Raw genomic sequence first — 10,215 nt, 5'->3', positions numbered from 1 at the left:
CGACCCAGTGCTTTGGGACTAGCAGTGACCCTTCTTTGGTTGTCTCACTCTCTCTTTTAGATTTTTGCTTCCCTAGCTCCTCTTAAAGTTGCAGGAGGTCTACTTCCCATAATAAATCTCTCCCTCTTTAATCTTCATAATGTTTCTGCTTCCCTGACTGAACCCTGACCTATACATGTAGTAAGTGCAGTGGAGAACTAAGTGCTGCAACAGCATGTTGAACAGAAGGTCCTCAACTAGTTTGGGGATCAGAGAAGTTTCTCTAGGAAGATGACATTTTATCTGAGGTCTGCAGGGAGTTTAGGAGTTATCTGGGTAAGTATTTTCTGCTCTTGGTTCACTCAACATTTATTCCAGCCTCCTGGTATCTGTCCCTGAATTCCAGAGGCTAAAAGGCTAAACACTGCATTTCCCTTTCCCTCTTTCCCCTTCTTTTAAAAGATTTTACTTTTTAGAGCCGCGAGGTTCAAAGCAAAATTGAGCTGAAAGTACAAATGTTTCCCACATACCCCTTCTACCCAAAATACACATCCTCTTGCATCATCAGCATCCTGCCCCACTGCGGTAGCTCCCAATGCCTTCCTTCTAAAGATCCACTCAGAGTGTGGCAGTCTTCCCAATGTCCCACTCCCTCAAGGGCAGGTGTTCCTCCTGGCTGCATCTAGTTGGCCATCTTGCCCCCCTATCCTAGGCTCAGTCTTTGGAACTCAATGAAAGTTCCTTTTTATTCCTAGTTTGCTGAGAGTTTTAAATCATGAATAAATGCTGGACTTTGTAAAATGCCTTTTCTGTATCTATTGCTACGATTGTGTTGTTTTTCTTCTTTAGGCTGTCGATGTGACAGAATACATTAATTGATTTTAAAATGTTGGATCAGCCTTGTATGTGTGGAATAAATCCGACTTGGTTGTGGTGTATAATTCTTTTTGGGCATTATTGGATTCAGTTTGCTAATATTTTGTTGAGGACTTTTGCATTTATGTTTTTAAGATATGGTGGTGTGTAATTTTCCTTTCTTATAATAACTTTGTCTAGTTTTGGTATTAGAATAATACTGGCCTCATAGAATGAGTTAGGGCATATTCCTTCTGCTTCTACCTTCTGGAAGAGATTGTAGAGAATTAATATGATTTTTTCCTTAAATATTGGTGGAATTTACCAGTGAAACAATCTGGGCTTAGTAGTTTCTATTTTAGAAGGTTATTAATTATTGATTCAATTTATTTAATAGATGCTGGCCTATTCAAATGATCTATTTCTTCTTATGTGAGTTTTGGCTAACTGGATCTTTCAAGGAATTGGTCCATTTCATCTAGGCTATCAAATTTCTGAGCATGGAGTTGTTTATAATATCCCTTTTATTCCTTTAATGTCCATGGAATCAGTGGTGATGGCCCCTCATTTATTCATAATACTAGTTTTTTGTGTATTCTCTCTTTTTTCTTAGTTGCCTGGCTAGAGATTTATTAATTTTGCTGATATTTTCAAAGAATCAGCTTTTGGTGTCATTGCTTTTCCCTATTGATGTCCTATTTTCAATTTCACTGATTTCTACTCTAATTTTTGTTATTTCTTTTCTTCTACCTACTTTGGATTTAATTTGCTCTCTTTTTTTTTTCTTTCCTAAAGTAGAAGCTTAGATTATTGGTTTTAGGTCTTTTTTTTTTTTTCTAATGTGTGTGTTCAATGCTATACATTTTCCTTTAAACACTGTTCTCACTGCATCCCCTAAATTTTTTGGGGGGTAATTTCTGCAAACATAGCTACTCCAGCTTTCTTTTGATTAGTATTAGTATGGTATATCTTTCTCCTTCCCTTTACTTTTAATCTATATATGTCTTTATATTTAAAGAGTCTCGCTCTGTCACCCAGGCTGGAGTGCAGTGGCACAATCTCGGCTCACTGCAACCTCCACCTCCTGGGTTCAAGCGATTCTCCTGCCTCAGCCTCCCAAGTAGCTGGGACTACAGGCATGTGCCACCACACCCAGCTAATTTTTGTATTTTTAGTAGAGATGGGGTTTCACCATGTTGGCCAGGCTGGTCTCAAACTCCTGACCTCAGGTGATTCACCTGCCTTGACCTCTCAAAGTGCTGGGATTACAGGCATGAGCCACCGCACCCTACTGCATCTTACAAATTTTGGTGTTATATTTTCATTTTAATTTAGTTCAAAATATTTTTAAATTCCTCTTGAGATTTTTTTTTGACCCACGTGTTATTTAGAAGTGTGTTGTTTAATCTCCAATTATTCTGAGATTTTCTAGCTATCTTATGTTACTGATTTCTAGTTTAATTCCACTGTGGTCTAAAAGCATACATTGTATGATTTCTATTCTTTTACACTTGTTAAGGTATGTTTTATGGCATGGAATGTGGTCTATCTTGGTGAGTGTTCCACATGAACTTGAGAAGAATGTGTATTCTACTGTTGTTTGGGAGAAGTATTCTATAAATGTCATTTAGATCCAGCTGTTAGAAGTGCTGTTCAGTTCAACTATGTCCTTAGTGACTTTCTGCTTGCTGGCTCTGTTCATTACTGAGAGAGGGTGGTTATGTCTCCAACTATAATAGTGGCTTTGTCTATTTCTCCTGCAGTCCTCTCAGTTTTTGCCTCACGTATTTTGACACTCCATTGTGAGGGGCATACACATTAAGGACTGTTATGTCTTCTTGAAAAATCGACCTCTTCATCATTATGTAAATGCCCCTCTTTATTCCGGATAATTTTCCTTACTCTGAAATCTGCTTTGCAGAAATTAACATAGCTACTCCAGCTTTCTTTTGATTAGTATTAGTAGGGTATATCTTTCTCCTTCCCTTTACTTTTAATCTATATATGTCTTTATATTTAAAGTGAACTTGTAGACAACATGCCTGGTCTCTTTTGCAGCTAGGTTTCTGAATGAGATTCAGGATTTGTAAATAAGATACAATCATATGAGCCTTGAATTTAGAACTGATTTAATGGCTGAGTGAGTCAAGCCTGGAGGAAGTGGTTTTGCCAGTACAGTGTGTAGGAGGGGTGTTAAATTCTGGGGCTGCAGCTCCAGCAGCAGCTTCTCGATTTGACAAGCTGGTTTATTGATTGTGTCAGGGCCAACAGCTTCCTCTGCAGCCCAGTCTTGAGGCTGAAGATATTAGTAGCCAAGTGAGGAATGCCTTTACTAGGGTGCGCAAAATTGGTTCAACTAAACTTAAAGATGATCACACGGGCCAGGTGCAGTGGCTCATGCCTGTAATCCCAACACTTTGGGAGGCCGAGGTGGGAGGATCACTTGAAGTCAGGAGTTCAAGACCAGCCTGGCCAACATGGAGAAACTCCATCTCTGCTAAAAATACAAAAATTAGCCAGGCATTACATGGTGGTGTGCACCTGTAATCCCAGCTACTCAGGAGGCTGAGGTGAGAGAATCACCCAGAGTGGGTGATAGAGTGAGACTGTCTCAAAAAAAAAGAAAAAAAGGGCTCACATGACCAAGTGTGGTGGCTCATGCCTATAATCCCAGCACTTTGAGAGACCAAGGCAGAAGGATCGCTTGAGCTCAGAAGTTCAACACAAGCCTTGTCAACATAGCAAGACCTATTCTCTACTAAAAAATATTAGCTGGGTGTGGTGGCACATGCCTGTAGTGCCAGCTACATGGGAAGCTCAAGTGGGAGGATAGCTTGAGCCTAGGACATCATGGCTGCAGTGAGCCCTGATTGCCTCACTCCAGCCTGGGTGACAGAGTGAGGTCCTGTCTAAAAAAAAAAGAGAGAGAGAGAAAGACCATATGGCCATTTTGGGGTCTTCATGCTACTGAACAATAGGCTCAAAGGAGGACCACTTAGTTGGAAGTGAAGTACAAATATGGGAAGAGGGTTATGCATCAGTCAGATAAATGAAAGGGTTACTAACTGTGGAGGTTATCTATGAACTGGCTTGCTCAACATCTATTTCATCTCCTTCTAGTGTACCTTTCTACTCTGCAGAGGCTGGAAAGGCAAAAATGATGGCTAAGGCTTCCTTGCAGGTAAGCTTTCATCCATTTTAAGATTCTGCCTATCAGATATATTTGCTTGGGAATTGAAATCAGAATTGAGTGAGTGGGAAAAGAGGCAGGATGTAAAGCATGGATTTGCTGGTATAGGTTGTCATAGCAGAGGTGTGACTCTGGGGATAGAAGTGGGAACAACAGCTTCATGATTTAATGAGCAGCTCCTTGTTGTGGTAGAAGCAGCCGTTCCCTTAACAGATCAGTTCTGGGATGTGACTCTGGGAGTCTTTTTCTGGAAACTCAGTCTAGGACCTGCTTTTCCAGCACCCCCAAGGATTCTGGAGAATACTGTAACCACTAGGGCTGCACACAAGGAGGAAGTGTGATATTGAGGAAGTGAGAAAAGCCCAGCCCAGTGGAGCACAAAGGGTGAAACATAGGTTGGAGGTCAGCAGGGGCCAGATTGCTATAGGCCACTGACCTTCTTGGCTCAACCTACGGCACTGTAAAGCCATGCTTTTGGAGGTAGAATACTGTTAACCAGCCCTTATCTTCAATCAGTTCACTATTTACTTACTTTCTTTTTTCTTCTTCTTCTTTTTTTTTTTTTTTTTTTTGAGACAGAGTCTCACTTTGTCACCCAGGCTGGAGTGCAGTGGTGCAATCTTGGCTCACTGCAACCTCTGCCTCCCAGATTCAAGCGATTCTCCTGCCTCAGCCTCCCAAGTAGCTGGGATTATAGGCATGCGCCACCACGCTAGGCTATTTTTGTATTTTTAGTAGAGATGGGGTTTCATCATGTTGATCAGGCTGGTCTGAAACTCCTGACCTCAGGTGATCTGCCTACCTCGGCCTCTCAAAGTGCTGGGATTACAGACGTGAGCCACCATGCCCAGCCAGTTCAGTGTTTTCAACAGAAAGACATTAGATTGCAGTGGTCAGTTTAGGCTAGATGTAAAGAGCACCTCCTTTTAGCAGGTGGTTTTAAGACTCAAAGGAAACGAGTGGCTAGTGTTAGAATGACTTTTAGGAGGAGGCCAACAGCCCACTTAGGGCTACATAGAGCAAGTCTTTCTTTCTTTTCTTTTCTTTTTTTTTTTTTGAGATGGAGTTTCGGTCTTGTTGCTCAGGCTGGGGTGCAATGGCGCACCTCTGCCTCCCAGGTTCAAGCGATTCTCCTGCCTCAGACCCCCGAGTAGCTGGGATTACAGGCATGAGCCACCATGCCCAGCTAATTTTGTATTTTTGGTAGAGATGGGATTTTTCCATGTTGGTCAGGCTGGTCTCAAACTCCCGACCTCAGGTGATCCACCTGCCTTGGCCTCCCAAAGTGCCGGGATTACAGGCATGAGCCATCACACCCGGCCTAGAGCAAGTCTTTTGTTGCAGCAGGAAACTGGACTGGATGGCCCTTCATGGACCAGGCAGCCTGGTGATTCCGGACCTCCTCCCAGATTGGCCTCATCTCTCCATTGCTCTCACCTCTCTGTGGGATCTGACCCAGGGATAGAAATGAATCTACCTCTTCATCTTTTCCAGACAGCATACTTCATGCTGTTTTCTACTTTAAGAATTGTTGCCCCAGAATAGCCATCTCACTTCCACCCCACCCTGGCCTGACTGCCCCACTCATATTATAAATCTCTCAGCACATACCAGGCATGGTGGCTCACACCTCTAATCCCAGCGCTTTGGGAGGCTGAGGCAGGAGGATCACTTGAGCTCAGGAGTTCGAGATCAGCTTGGGCAACGTAGGGAGACCCCATCTTTAGAAAAAAAATTAAAAATAAGCTGGATATGATGGCACACATCTGTAGTCCCAACTACTCAGTAGGCTGAGGTGGGAGGATTGCTTGAGCCTAGGAGGTTGAGGCTGCAGTGAGCCGTGATTGCACCACTGCACTCCAGCCTGGGCAACAGAGTAAGACCCTGTCTCCAAAAAAAAAAAAATCTAAGCACTATTATGAAAGCAGATTTCTCCTTTGTGCTTGAAATAAACAGGGCCTAAAAGAATCCCTCTTTCCATATATCTTACTCCAAAGGCCTTCCCCTGTGGGTAACCCACCTCCTATCTTTCCTTCAGCAATAATCCAGCCCTCTGCCTTTTTATAAACTGTTGTACATCTTTGCATATTTGTATTTGTGTATCTGATCTGTCCCCCAAACAAGGGGCTTCTCAAAGCCTGGGGGTCTCTAAGGATAGAGGCTAACACAGTTCGGATGTTTGTCCCCACCCAGATCTCATGTTGAAATGTAATTCCCAATATTGGAGGAGGAGCCTGGTGGGAGGTGTTTGGATCATGGAGGCAGATCCCTCAAGAATGGCTTGGGCCATCCCTTTGGTGATGAGTGACCTCTCACTCTGAGATCTCTTGCTTGTTCCTCTTTTCTCCATGTGATGTGCCTGCTCCCTCTCCACCTTCTACTATGACTAAGCTTCCTGAGACCTCCCTAGAAGCCGAGCATATGCTGGCATCATGCTTTCTGTAAAGCCTGCAGAACCATGAGGCCATTAAACCTCTTTTCTTTATAAACTACCCAGTCTTAGGTATTTCCTTATAGCAGTGCAAGAACGGCCTAATACAGAGGCTGTCTCTTCCTTCAGACTGAGAACCCCTGGAGAATATGAAATGGTCTTTCCCATCAGACAGGAAACTCCCAGCATCTCATACTCCTGTCTCTCCACATCCCACGCCAGAAAGATGCAAGAAACTTCAGTTTAAAACCAATGCGGAGTTCCCAGACACAGAAGATGAGCAGGGACATCCTCTGAGAGGAAAACTCTGGTGGCTTCAGGGGAATCAAAGCAAGTCCCCACTTCTCTCCTCTCCTGCACTGAAAACTCAGAGCAGGCTGGGTGTGGCAGCTCATGCCTGTAATCCTAGCACTTTGGGAGGCCAAAGTGGGAGGATCAGTTGAGCTCAGGAGTTTCAGACCAGCCTGGGCAACATAGTGAAACCTCGTTAAGTATTAAAACAAACAAACAAACAAACAAACCACCAAAATTCAGAGGGGACAGGGGAGGTGGCACACTGCTGTCCTTCTTTTTCCCCTACCATGTAGCACAGGGCCTGTGGAATGGAAGGGGCGCTGTCAATGTGTGTTGGGTGATGGACTGGATGAATAAATGGTACATCTGTGTGCCTAGGGGGCCCATTCCAGACACCAGGTAGTAAGGCAGCCAGATGAGTTCTAGGCCTGGCCTTCGAGAGACTCTGAGATGATGGACAAGCTGCTTGTCTGGGCCCCAATCAACTCACCACTGGACAGATCTCTGAGAGATCTGTGGCCCCAAGTTCTAGAGCCCAGGCTTTACTACTGAGAAGATCCATGGACGTGGGGAAGCACCTACTCATAGTCCCTCAGAGAGTCTGTGTTTGGTTTACATTGAAGCCAGGCATAGTGCCATGTGCCTGTAGTTCTAGCTACTCTGGAGGGTGAGGTGGGAGGATGGGAACCCGGGAGTTCAAGGCTGCAGTGAGCTATGATCACGCCACTGTACTCTAGCCCAGGCAACAGAGTGAGACCACCTCCCTAAAAAAATAAAAATGAAGATGAAAATGAAAAAAACCAAAAGAGTTTGATTTTCTCACAACAAATAGCTGCCCTGGTTAGTGATGGCTGCCCATTCCATCATTTTTTCAGTCGACTTTCTGAGTCTATCAAACTGCAGTAAAGTCTCCTTTGGCCCCAGGATGGAGCCAGGATCTTCTCCAGTCAAATGTCTCTGAGACCAGCTGGGGTCAGTGAAAACTGTGGGGAGAGGGATGGGGAAGAGCAGGTTCTATCTTTGCTCACATCCTGGAGTTGTTTCTGACCTGCCCAGGAGAGGCTGCCCCTCCAGAACTAGACTCTTCCTTGGCTTTAAGATGTGAAGTCGAGCAGCTGGAAGGACAGACACCTCATCTGACCACTGTTCTATGGACCAAAGGCAGGATGAGCATGGTAGGTGCAGAGGCTGCAGTTGGAAACTTGAAACCCTTGCCTGGGAAATGAAGAGCAAGGCCCTGATTTGGAATGAATATGTTTAAAATAAAAATAATTATGCAGAGTTGGAGGAGCTCTTAACACAGATGGAACTCAATCATCCCAATGTATTGATGGAGAAACAGGCTCAGCAAGTTCATGGCAGAAATGGGGCTCCAATCCTCTGTGAGGCTTTGCCTGGAGCCCTAGCTATCAGGGAACACGAAATCCGTCCAGTGCAACCACCTTCTCTCATCATGTTTGCCACCTGCTTAAGACAAGCAGCATGTTCTTACTGACCACAAAGTAGCCATTGTTGGGGCGACTCTGGCAGTGACCTTGATCGCCTCTAGAATGCAAAATGCACTTGACTTATGCAAATACCAACACTTAGTGGCCCTTTGACTGCCAGGGAGCATTATGGACCTTTCGCTGAGTTTCACTTGGACATATGAACTTCTGATCTCAACTGACTCATTTAGTTGGAGCAGGGAATCCCAATGCCTTTGGAAATAGAAAATGGATATGACTCAGGATGAAACATCAGTGGAAACAGACCTTTCAAGATTTTTTTTTTAAAATATAACTACTGGTTAGCATAGTCATAAAATTAGATAGCTCTTCTTCCTTATTTAGAAAACAGAATACAGACCGGGTGTGGTGGCTCATGCCTATAATCCCAGCACTTTGGGAGGCTGAGGCAGGCAGATGATTTGAGGTCAGGAGTTCAAGACCAGCCTGACCAACATGGTGAAATCCTGTCTCTACTAAAAATACAAAAAATTAGCTGGGCATGGTGGTGCATACCTGTAGTCCCAGCTGCATGGGAGGCTGAGGTGGCAGGATCGCTTGAACCTGGGAGGCGGAGGTTGCAGTGAGCTGAGATCATGCCACTGTATTTTAGCCTGGGTGACAGAGTGAGACTCCATCTCAAAAAAGGAAAAAAAAAAAGAAAACAGAATACAAGGTCAGGCATGGTAACTCACACCTGTAATCCCAGCACTTTGGGAGGCCAAGGTGGGAGGATTGCTTGAGGCCAGGAGTTCAAGGCCAGCCTGGCCAACATAGTAAGACCCTGTATCTACAATAAAAGAAAAAGAAAGAAAACAGAGTACAAAGGGTGGAGTCTGGGTCTCCAGTCTTGTTTGTCTGCTTGTAGGTCCTGCTATTCCAAGTGTGGACCATGTACCAGCTCCATGGGAATCACCAGGGAGCTTGTTAAAAATGTAAAAATCTCAGGCTTTCCCCCAGACCTGGTAGATCACAACCTGTATCTTAGCAAGATCCCCTAGTTGACTTGTAGACACAGGAAAATTTGAGATGTACTGCCTGAGAGCACCAAAACATGTCAAACACAAAATAGACCTGAAACAAAGGAAGAAAATAAAGTATTTACCATGCTTGCATTGTAATGAGAATGCACGCAATAACTTCAGGACATTTATGACAATAGGAATTCTTTTTAAATTAGTAGATGGTTCTTTTTAGAACAGCTTTAGATTTACATAAGAATTGTATAGAGTTCCCATATACTGCCCCCTTATCCCAACATATACAGATTTTCCTCTTATTAACATCATGAATTACTGTGGCACACTTGTTAAAATTGACTCAATATCGATATATTATTATTAAAGCCCATAGTATACATTAAGGTTCACCTTTGTGATGTGCAGTTCTATGGGTTTTGACAAATGCATAATGTCATGTATCCACCATCACCATATCCTACAGAACAGTTTCACTGCCCTGAAAATTCTCTGTGCTCTGCCTGTTCATCCCTCTGTCCTCCCAAACCCCTGGCAACCACTGATCTTTCTACTGTCTCCATAGTTTTAATTATTCCAGAATGTCATATAGCTGGAGTTATACAGTATATATCCTTTTCAGATTGAATTAATTTATGCCTTTATGTTCCTCCATGTCTTTTTGTGATTTGATAGCTTATTTCTTTTTGATAGCTTATTTCTTGTACTATTGCTAAATAGCATCCCATTGTATGGCTGTATCACAGTTTGTTTATACATTCATCTATTGAAAACTCTTTTGGTTGCATCCATTTTGGGAAAATGATGAATAAGGCTGCTGTAAACATTTGTGTGCAGGTTTTTGAGTGAACATAAGTTTTCAGCTCTGTTGGGTAAATACTTAGGAGTACAATTGCTGGATTGAATGGTAACACTATATTTAGCTTTGTAAGAAACTGTCAAATTGGAGCAGGGTGTGGTGGCGTGCACCTGTAGTCCCACCTACTCAGGAGGCTGAGGCAG

The sequence above is a fragment of the Pan paniscus genome, chromosome 1 (genome assembly GCF_029289425.2).
Source record: "Pan paniscus chromosome 1, NHGRI_mPanPan1-v2.0_pri, whole genome shotgun sequence".
NCBI lineage: Eukaryota > Metazoa > Chordata > Mammalia > Primates > Hominidae > Pan > Pan paniscus.
The sequence above is the reverse complement of the archived record's forward strand: the minus strand, read 5'-3'. Positions refer to the sequence as shown.